General features: G+C 42.8%; 1 non-coding gene across 1 annotated transcript; it reads left to right on the forward strand.

The window, feature by feature from the left end:
• Positions 1 to 11303: 11303 nt before the first annotated feature.
• On the forward strand, positions 11304 to 11375 carry Trnah-gug (transfer RNA histidin (anticodon GUG)). The gene has a single exon. It is a non-coding gene; the product is annotated as a tRNA-His (tRNA).
• Positions 11376 to 11590: the final 215 nt, after the last annotated feature.

Consider the following 11590-nt stretch of genomic DNA (forward strand, 5'->3'; position numbering starts at 1 on the left):
ATGAATGTGAACTCCCAGCTTTACAAATTCCATTGTATAGGGAATATTAGAAAATTCTCAGATGCCACTAAAGTGAGAAGGCCAAAAACATATGTATCAAAGAGTTGTCCATATGGGTTAATGTGAACTAGAAATTATCTTGTCATTTCTCCTCATTCCAATCCTCAACCAAGGACTGTAAAGAAAATTTACAATGTTTAACCTTGACGGTGAGTGAAGGTAAGAAAACAATAAATTACCCCTGAGAACTCCTAACTCCAGTTATCTCAGATTTACTGCCTGAATCCACATTCCCTGAGTGGCTTAAAAAACCTCAAGCCAAGAATGTAATCGGGAGTGACGTCTAGAATAGTCGTGCCACCAGATGCTTGGTACAAACAAATGTACATCCTTCATAAAGTACATATCTCTGTGCCAGACCCCAAATAGTCCTCGTGAATAAGATTCCAAGAATATTGAACATCCAACAATAAAAATCAACTAAACGCACAAGGAAATAACTCACAATGAGCAATATCTTGAGCTCAGCAGACACAGACCCGTAAGGAGACTTCAAACCATGGCAGTTTCAGACAGAACACTTTTTTAAAAGTATGCATCATATATTTAAAGAGATATATTATAGACTTGAAAACATGTGGAAGAAATAATGAACTATGAAATGGCAAATGGCTGAGCATATTTCTAGAGAACTAAATTGAATTCCTGCAAATGCTATATAACATTCTTTAAAACACATACACACGTGCACACACACACACATGCACACACACATGCACACATACATGCAAGCTGCCTTATTTAGGTATAATTATAACATGTTGGTTCTGTTACACACACGGGTAGGTAGTAGACATTCAAATCAGTTAGAGATGTAAACTAAGGTACTTTCAGATGTAATTCCATTTCATTTGGAAGTACATACTCTCACAGATTTGCTTTAACTTTTTCTAAGAAAATTTTGTTGAAAGTATGCAGTTGAAAAAAGATTAAATGATAATTATTAAAATTGGATAATTGATATATTAAGGTTTTTAATACATTTCTATTTAATCTTGCTTATGCATAATTTTTATGTAATCATAAGTTTATTTAGAGGAAGAAAGTATATTTACGTAGCTAACTTTGCTGAAGATATTGCACTGTTTATTAAAGCAAACCTCTAAAGTATAATTTAAAAATACATAACTATCTTAAGTATTTTCATATCATTTTACTGTACACATGGTATAGATATTAATTTTCATAGACTAACACAGACTATGACTAGATGTTATACAGGAATAATTGAAGTGGGTAGGCTTGGTAGAAGAGATCTATAACTAATTATCCGGGAAACAGCACAAGAAACACAACCATGGTGGTCACTAATGAAAACAGAGACGTGGTAGGCTCAACTAGACGACATATAGGTTTCAGTGGAGTCCCAGAAGAATAAGAGAAGGATGATCAAGCAGGGACAAAGTCTGAAGGACTAATGACAGAGAATGTCCAGAACTGAAGAAACATACCAACTCAAGTTCAGGGAACTTTAGTGGCCTAGAGGGCAACAGCACTTGTTAAACAAGCCAATAGATGTGACCAGTCCCTGAAACCCACAGAAGGAGAGAAACAACTCCTGAAAGTTGTCTTCTGACTTCCACACAACCACTGTGGTGTGAGTGTTCCTGCAGACAAAGATACACACAACGCAACCCACACACACAACATATACACACACAACACATACACACACAACACAACACACACATACACACAACACACACCATACACATATAATAAACAAAAATTAAAGACTAAGTAAGAAAGAAACTTCACAAATCACAAATAGTCTAATTAAGATTAAATCAGTAGTTGGACACAGTATAGTAAAACTGAAAACAAAACAAAACAAAATCACATAAACAAAACAACCAAAATCAAAATAAAGAAACAGCCTTACAAAGAGCTGAGCAGTCAGGTTCCACTTCTCAGCAGGTAACTATTTGAGAGCAGTTTTCTTTGATTTTTTTTTTCAGTGTGTGTGTGTGTGTGTGTGTGTGTGTGTGTGTAATTTGCACATGAGCACAGTTGCCTTCTTCATAGGTCAGAAGAGGGAGTAAGGTAACCTGAAGTTGGCGTTATAGGTTTGTGAGCCGTCTAGCATGGGTGCTAGGAGACAAAGGGAATCTTCTGCTAAAGCAAAGGGTGTCCTTAATGCTGAACGATCTCTCTACTCCAGAGCACCTTTCTTAGCATTGATGCTGGCTGAGAGTCAGACGGTTCCAGAATGCTGAAGGAAAGTGATTGACAGCCTGGGATTCTACTTCAAAAAGGAAGACAGAATCCCCACCTTTCCAGACATGTGAATCACAACCTCTCATGGCAACTCTGAAAAATAGTTTTCAGATCTCAAGGAAGTGCCACCAATCAAACTTCTACCATGTGGTAGAGAAACAGAGATAAGCACTGGCTACTAGACTACTTGCAGACCAGGCCAACTTCCTTTAAGAACACAGTAAACCAGGCATGGTGGCACATGGCTTTAACCACAGTACTTGGGAGGCAGTCACAGGTGGATCTCTGAGAAGATGAGGCCAGCCTTGTCTATATACCAGCGTTGTATTTAGTTTTCTATTGCTGTGATGAAACACTGTAACCAGCAGCAACTTGATGAGGAAAAGTTTATTTGGCCCCCACACACCAATCATGGTCCAGTATGGGAACTCAGGGCAGGAACTGAAACAGATCACAGAGAACCATTACTTACTGGGTTGTCCTCCATGGCTTGTTCCTCATAGCTTGCTCAGCCTGTTTCTAACACCACCCAGGACTACCTGGGCAGGCAACACCCACAGTGAGTTGGATCCTTTTACATAAATTACCAACCAAGAAAATGCCTCTTGCAGACTTTCCTTCAGACCAATATTTGGTGGTATCTCTTCAGCTGAAATTCCCTCTACCTAGAAATGTCCGGGTTTGCGTCAAGTTGACAAAACCAACCAGCACGACCAAATGGTTGGGGGCAGGAAAACACTATAAAGCACTAATGTCAAACAACCCCCAGCTACTCACGACAATGCATGCAAAACTCACTAACACAATTGTGAGGATAAGAGGCAAGCTGCAGACTAGTGTGCATTATATAGTTTCCAATATTTAAAGTTCGATAGCAAGCATAGTTTATTCATTTATGGCTGAGGGATATAGGCATGGGTGGTAACGGCAGGAAAGAACAAGGAATGCCTGGCACAGAGTAAGATGTCAGACTGGACAATAAGGGCTTGTGGGCCCGGTCCCTGCAGTGTTCTCTCTCTCTCTCTCTCTCTCTCTCTCTCCCCCCTCCCTTATTTATTCTCTCATATATTAAATCCCAGCTACAGTTTTTCCTCCCGCCTCTCCCCTCCAGCCCCTCCCACCAACTTCTCTTTTGATTGAGCCTATACTCATCTAAGGATTATTAGAAATGTGCATATTTCTAATGTCATTTGTCTAATGTTATGGCGGTCAAATCTCTACTTTCCTTGCTCCTTGTCACCTGTGTCCATTGGTCAGTTCTTTCTAGATGATGACTTTGGAAAGACTTACTGTTATCTGAAACTTTAGATCTCATGTCTATATTGAGTTTATGAATACTTGAATCTGCACCATCTTTCCCATGAGTTCATTTGTATCATTTGTTTTGATATTAACAATATCTTGCATCTACCTTAACCCACATAGTAATTACAATTCTATATATTCAACTGTCGACCTGAAATCTCAAGCCTCTCATGACAATTCTGCCATCAGATTGACATCTTAGAACACCTTGGCAAATGTGGCAGATGAGTTCAAGAGTAAAACTAGAGAGGAAAGGTAACAGATGAGAGCTCTGAGTTGCACTGGTTGGGAAGTGGGGATCAAGAGGGACTCCCAACAGAGCTCACAGAACTATTACAGTAACCAGCATCTATAGACTTCAGCCTCTTAGCTCACAGCCCAGAGAGGAGGTCTCTGGGGCTCTTTCTTGCCTCCAGAACTATGTAGCTATGCTGCTATACTCATGGTGCTGTTATGGTGGCCCCAGGCAAACACTGCATGGCTGTCTAGTGCCTGCCAGTCTTCAAATGCAGTTCCCTTTGTGTGGTTCTCACTGTGTGAGCCTCACTGTGACCTCCTAGGGGAGGTGTCATCAGCAACTCTTTTACAAGGAAGGAGACAGGAAGCTTTAAGAGACTTAAGGTGCCTAGGTGGTTAGGCACAAAAAGGTCAATGGGACAATGTTAGGAAAAGTCACACGTGAGCACATTTTATCACCAGTACTGGAGAGCCAGGCAACGTGCACTGCACATGCATGAGTAACACAGCCCTGGAGTGCAGGGCAAGGTGGTCATGGCTTATGACATGGCCACTTGGTCAATCTCCTCCAGGGCCCAATGAGTTACTCCTGAGGCTTCTCTCCTTGAGTTAAGTCTCCCAAGAAGCTTTCTCTAGTCATAACAGGGTTCACCACATCGTTAGATGTTGGATAGGTTAGGGGGGCAAATTGGAAGGAATGTGCAATTGGGAATTAATCAGTTAAAAGGTCAGAACTTAAAGTGTGGGTTTTAGTATTAGATGGATCCCACATGCATCGAACTTTAAAATCATTTCATGAGGTTTTACTATAAGCAAGTTCACCATAAAGAGGTCTCACTATGCAAATAACGGGTAAAGAAATGTAATCTCCATCCTGAGTTTTAAAAACACAATTAAAATTGGTGCAGGCTCGCTGAGCCTTGCCAAACCCTGCTTTAAATAATAGTTTGGAGAATCGCAAACTTCAATTACTTTTGGCAGTGCCTTGGCTTTCCATGAGGCACTATAGGTTATTAAATGCGTAGCTATTTAGTTTGCTAATGAATAGTTTGTCCTACGTTCAATTAGGCTAGTTTCCCTCTTTTTTCTCCCTTTCTCTCTAGAGTTTTTTTTTCCCATCATCTAAAGAATTGATGATAATCAAGGAAAAGGTGTCAAGGTTCATATTTTTTATCCAAGATATATGTTTATGACCAGACGGTTTCTAGATAGACACATGCCTTGTTCTTATAACCTTAGGATCTACCTTCTGTATCAATAACTGCTATATGATGATAATGGTGAGAATAATTGCAATCGTATATACTCTATGCAATACTGTTCAAACCTTCTATTCATTATTTCACATTTTTCTCTCAACACCCTCATGTAGATAAAGAACCGATTATTTGCTATTTTTAAAGCCAGTGAAGCAAAGGAGGTTAGATGGCTTCCCCAGATCATCACTGTCATCATGAGGAAGGAAGAACACAGGATGAGCTAGCAGGATGAGAGTGTTCACTTTATGGTCCTCGCGTCTCACCGTCTACTTCCTGATTCCTGTCTCTGGTGTGTGTGGTGAAAGAAATGAGAGCAAGGCAAGCTATAGTACTTCTGAGTATTTTTGATGGACAAGTTATTAAGGTCTGATCAGTTAGCTTGCCTGTTCAAATTTAATTTTTTTCAATTCTCTCTCTCTCTCTCTCTCTCTCTCTCTCTCTCTGTGTGTGTGTGTGTGTGTGTGTCTGTGTCTGTGTGTATATATATATATATTCCGTAGGACACATGTAGAGGACAGAGGACAACTTGAGGAAATTAGTTGTGTCCTTTACGATATGGGTTTCAGGTCATCTGGCTTGACAGCAAGTGTCTCTGCCTAGTGAGCCATCCTGCTGGCCCTTGTTGCGATTCTAAATCTACTCTCTTTAGGAGAGATTTTGGCCTGAAAGAATTTGATATTCACTGGGCTTGGTGGTGTACATCTTTAGTCCCAGCACTTGGGAAGCAGAGGCAGGTGGATCTCAGAGTTCAAGGACAGCCTGGGCTACACAGTAAAATTTTCTTTTGGAAACAAACAAACAAACAAACAAACAAAAAAACCAAAAAAGAATTTGATATTTATACAAAGATCAAAACTGACCAAGTACCCTACCAAGCTAAGTACTTGTGGAGCATTCTTCAGAAATGGACGTTAAAACTAAGAGTGGCAAAACATTTCAATTTTGACACAGGATCTTGTCACATAACCTAGGCTGGCCTCACATCTGCTATGTAGGCCAAGCTGGCCTTGATCTCATGATCCCCTGCCTCAGTGTCCTGAGGCGGTGTTCCACAGGTGCTGCCACATCCAGCCCAAAGCCCTTACACACTCATCAGCTTCCTCTGAAACTCGAAAGTGAGGGCACACGTCAGATTTCAAGGCACACCCAGCTACGTTTAACTTCGAAAACTAGAGATTGGTTCCTGGGGTGCTCCAGGGCTTCAGTGAAGAGGGTAGGAGGCAGGAGACTGGCAAACTGTCTGGCCTTTGAAAAACCGTGAGTTATCGACTGCTCTCAACCCCAACTACCTGACACCAGGTGCCTCATATTGCGACAGCACAGTCATTTTAAATGCAAACTTGTTAAGAAAAAAAATCTAAACCAAACCAACCAAACAAACAAACAAAAAACACCAGGCCCACGTGATGAGCCTCTCACCTCAATCGGCACCACAGAGGGCTTGACATAACAACCGCTAGTTCCCACCTACCTACCTCCCTCTCCTCTCTGACTCTCCCTTCACCCTAAAACACCTCTTCCTTCCTGCTTCAGGCACTAATTTCTGGGCTGAAGTGGCTCAGATATTGGCTTATTTAGGGCATAAGGGCAATAAATCAGGCTAAACCCAGTACAAATGGCTTCTGCCTTGGGAGCCTTCTCCTCCACTTCTGCTTCTTATTCTCACCACAGTTTCCAGTTGGGTCCCTCTGATCCTGGGACTGGAAACACTTTCTCAGGCCCTGAAATTCTCATCCCTATGGAGAACAGAAATATCCTTCATCCCAACCACTCAGCAACATGAAGTCGGTAAACATCAGGCCACTGTGGGCTTTGCTCTGAGCCTGCTCTTCCGATCTCTTCTCATGCTGGCCTGGGACTCAGGACAGCTAGCTCTGATCCACAGCCCCTCTGTCCTAAGGCCAACCAAGTACTTCCCACACAGTTTGCAGCATGTTGTACATTTAGCTCATCCTCACAGCAACCTCATAAAGTAGATATTTTCTGTCCCCTGCCTCCCCGCCCCCAGGATGAAAGAAACAAACCCAAAAGGTCAAATCATCTGTCCAAGGCTTTGAGCCTTAATGTAGATTATGTCCCACAGTGAAAACCCTGAATAAGGTGTTTGAGGCCCTGGATTCAACCCCCAGCACTCTAGAAAACATAAGCATAAGAAATAATAAAAGAACAGTAGTTCCTTGGTGAATCTGTCTAAGATAAATCCAGACTGCTAACTGGTTCCCTTCTTTCCATTGCTTCTCTTCTCACAAGCCTCGGGTCTTAATGAGATGGAGGGAAATTTGCTGCCCATCCTGAGGGGTCCCTCTCCCACCGTATGGCCCCTCTTCCTGTATGCAGAGTCTGACTCTCCTATGCTGGAGGCTTTCAGCTGTTCGGGAGGACTCCTTGATGTCTCACATTATCATTAATGGATTACCCCCTTCGGAAGGCTTCCAGAGGTCTGAGCTGCCAGTCATGGAGGTTAGGCCGTATGCTCCAGAGTGCTATGTAGAGGAGGAATTCTATTAGAGAGCTTTGCATCTGGAGTTTTATAATGGTGCCTTCGGGCAAAAAAAATTAAAATGAAACCAACAACCAACAACGCCCTCCCCCACCAACCCACAGTTTCTGCTTTCCCGACAGCAAGATTTCTGACTTGGTTAAATAGAATTCATTAATAAGCAGAGGGAAAACCACTCCAGGCAGTTTACTCTTGAACATGTAAGCTGTTAAAACATTTTGTGGTTACAAGCGTTCTGAAAAAATCATGTGCTTTCTCCAGCGTTTTGTGATTTCTTGGAGTCTCTGCATATTCCGATGCAGGACATGTTCAAATCTGAGTCAGTCCACTTTTCTGTAGTGCTTGTGATAGAGGCTTGCATGGAAGTGTGACACTCAAAGCCACCATGTGTTTGGGCTTCTCCAGCTTTCAGTTGCCTGATTTTTCCTTCTGAAAATACAGCTTATTCTCTAAGGCATGTGCTGTGTACATGAAATCCTTAGTCCCTTTATAGGTATCTGATTGTCTAATTTTAGTTTCTCTCTCTCTCTCTCTCTCTCTCTCTCTCTTTCGTGCCACTCGAGTGTGCATGCACACACACAAACACACACTCAGACACACACACATACACACAGAGCTTCCTTGGATGGGGGTAGTGTTCTAGAAAGTGCCCAAGAAGAGACAGGACCCTAGGAGGAGGGGACCGTGGAGCCTTCTTTGTAGGGGGGTTCCCAACCTGTCTTTGTCTGAAAACTGGGCAGCCAGCCAGCCTCAGCCCAATGGGTTGGCGTGCTTGGCCTCCAGCCCAGTGAGGATCTGACTGTCACTTCCCCACCCCCAGTGAGGCAGGAGGCAAACTGAAAAAAAAAAAAAAAAAAGAGGGACTGGGGTGGAGAAAACAGAGTTGAGTCTGGGAAAGGAGGGAGGAGGGGTGACAGAGGAGACAGGGCTCAGCTGGGAGGTGGGGACCTGTTCTGTCCCTGGCCCCTTGTCAACCCCCTTTCCTCTGCTAGAATCCATTATGAATGACCAGAAGATAACAGCTCCATCAGAGGGACACCACCCCAGTCGGGCAGCAACGCTGTTACTGGAACAATGGGACCCTGGTGAACATCAATCTTCCTCTTAAAGACTCGAGAAGGGAAGTCAACAGTTAGGGTCTTCCGGGAGTGAAATCTGTCATTTAGTGCCCCTCTAAAATGAGAGATACTGGTCATCCTGGAACACTTTTGCTGTTTGAGCCTGTAAACAATTTGATCCACAACGTGTGTCTGCTTCTGGTCTTATATTATTGTTCTTTCTTACAAAATAAAACTGTATTCAACACTAACTAAAGAAAAGAAAACTCCTCCCCATACTCAGCCTCAGCCCCTCATCCGGAAGTCCAGTCCCTGCATGTTTAACATATGTTCCTATGAGTAGGAGACTGAGACAACAGGACAGTGTCTGTGACCTCCGGAGAAATGCAGACTCTATGGCGACCATTTCTCTTTGAATGATTCTTTTTGTTTCCTGAAAAAAAAATGTTGTATTGTATTACTACTGTCCATAAACGTATTCTAAACTAACTTTGTGGCATGTCAGAGACACAAAATACTTTAGAGGACATCTAGCTCAACTACCCTAACTTTTATGAGAGGGTTCACTGAGCAGCTTACGGTCAAACAAGAGTAACAAGTGGGGAAGTTGCTAGAATCCAGGAAGAGCATCTCCCCTCCCCCTCCTCTCATCAAACCTTCTCTGCCTTGATCAACTGAGCAGTTTGTTTGCTCTTGGGTGTTTGTATTAAGATAGCAAAAGTCAAATGTCCTTGCATCCTATTTAAGAGGCCACCGCACTGACAGATGACATTATTTCCACGTGGACTATGCCACAAAAAAACAACACAAGGTGAGCCCGGCTTATCATGGCGACCTTCTCTCTGGCCCTTTCTCCTTTTTTTACATTTTTCCCGATAGGACTGCCTTTTGGGGAGTCATAAGGAGGTGGTATGCAATGGAAGCTAAGACTGTGATGGTTAACTTGGGCTGTTGGAAACCAAGTCAGGATGATGCCATGTATAGCTCTCGGGCCCAAGAGGATTGTGGGGCAGAGATAAACTTTCTTCCCATTGCAAACCAATCAGTAAAGCCTGTTCAGTATGATTCCCAACAACTCCCAAATACCCAGTGTCTGCTTGATGACTATTACGTACCATATTTAAAACTCATATTTCTCTATCCAAGAGTTTGACCTCCAGCTGTTCAAAAGAGCGTTTACTTGCTCATTTCAGGATCTCCAGAGCTCTCTTCCCATTTATCAAGCAGTGAGCACCACTCAATGAGCAGTCAGCTCCTGAAAGCAGTTGTCCCCTCAGCCTAGGACCCAGAGTGTGGAGACATAGCAGGGCCCTGAGATAGCACAAGAGGAAACCTTACTTGGGGCATTGTTGTGTAGTATATCCTAGACTGGCAGCTGTTTACGAAATGGTTCCCAGGAGCTAATGGGATGTGTTTATTGGAACTGTGATAACTAAGGCTTCTACAGTGCTTACACTGAGACAGGGTTGTTTTAAGTATTGACAAGCACCTGCTTATCTGTTCTCAGTCCTGTGGGGTTGATGCCATTATAGGTCCCTAAGTAGAAAAGCACAGAGGGTAAAAATGGTCTATTCCCCTCCAGTCTATAGGTGACAATGCACAATTTAAAGAGAATCTCATTTCATAATTTGTATTCTGGGAGTCCTTTTCTTAAAAATAGTATTTCGGCTAGTAACAGACCCACCCTAGTAAACAACCAACCAACCAACCACCCACCCACCCACCCAAATCTGATTCACTCAAGACTGGACTTGGAAAACAGTTATTTCTTTTTCACCAAGAGATTTGTTTTGTCCCTTGTGCACCTGGTGGCCTGCTAGGCTTCATTTAGCATTGTTTGCCTCTCTTCTTACACTGACCATTTACGGCTTAGGAAAGTGGGCAACAACATTCTACCACACCACAGCAAGGACATGCATCTGTGAAGAAGAGAGAGGAGCTATGGACCAGAGAGGAGAAAGTGATCTTTTATGTCTGAAGCTAACCTCCGGAAACAAGGGAGCTCCTAGCAACCCATCAGCACACGGACTTGGCACCTCACCCACCAGACCTGCTAGCCCAGCCTGGTACCCCTAGGTTTCCAATGCTTAAAAGATATAATTCAATAACTGCCCATTCTATAAAAACAGACTCTTGTAGGCACATTCTTGTAAGATTCTCAGCCCTTCAAATACCTTGTGGAGGATAATTTTTACAAAAAAATTTATAATAAATTTCCCCTGGAAATGTATGGTGGTGCTACCTAAGTATGTGGAAATAAGATACACAGCAAAGAGAACACAAAGAGACTCCAATTTATGTCATTCAGAACAGCATAGTTGGTGGCTGGTGGGATGGGCAATGTGCAGCCTTCGCTGCGTAAACAGTGGGAAGCATGAATCAACCCGCCAACTTCTGTCCGCCTTGCTACCTTGACTACCATCTCCTAAGCAGTGGATCCAGTTTCTCCTCTCCGAGGACAGCTTGCCCAGTCAGTGAAGAAGGCAGAGCTGCTTCCATTGCGCGCTTTGGTGCTGGCTTCTCAAGAGAGGAACGGAGGAGGCGCAGCTCATCTTTGGCAATATCAAGAAAATGTACACACTTAGGCAATAGATGGCAGTGTTTCCACAAATTTTAATACTGCAGTGGCTTTTAAGGGAAGCTTTGTGTTCAGCTTGTCAGTAGCTCGCCGTGATCGTATAGTGGTTAGTACTCTGCGTTGTGGCCGCAGCAACCTCGGTTCGAATCCGAGTCACGGCAGGAATGAGGAGGCTTTTGGAAGAAAAATAAAATGTGGCCACATGCTGTATGGCATCCAGGCTAAATTTTACAAACAGACAGAATAATGAAGATCAACTAAAAACAAGAATCAGCATAAATACTTTAAACTTTATGAAGATGACATCTATGTAGTTGCTTTATTAATGGACCAATCCTGCTGCAAGTGCATTGCGTGGGGATTTTTTTTTATTTGC

This window comes from Mus caroli, unplaced genomic scaffold (genome assembly GCF_978045245.1).
Source record: "Mus caroli unplaced genomic scaffold, Mus_caroli_1 scaffold_6, whole genome shotgun sequence".
In the NCBI taxonomy this organism is placed as follows: domain Eukaryota; kingdom Metazoa; phylum Chordata; class Mammalia; order Rodentia; family Muridae; genus Mus; species Mus caroli.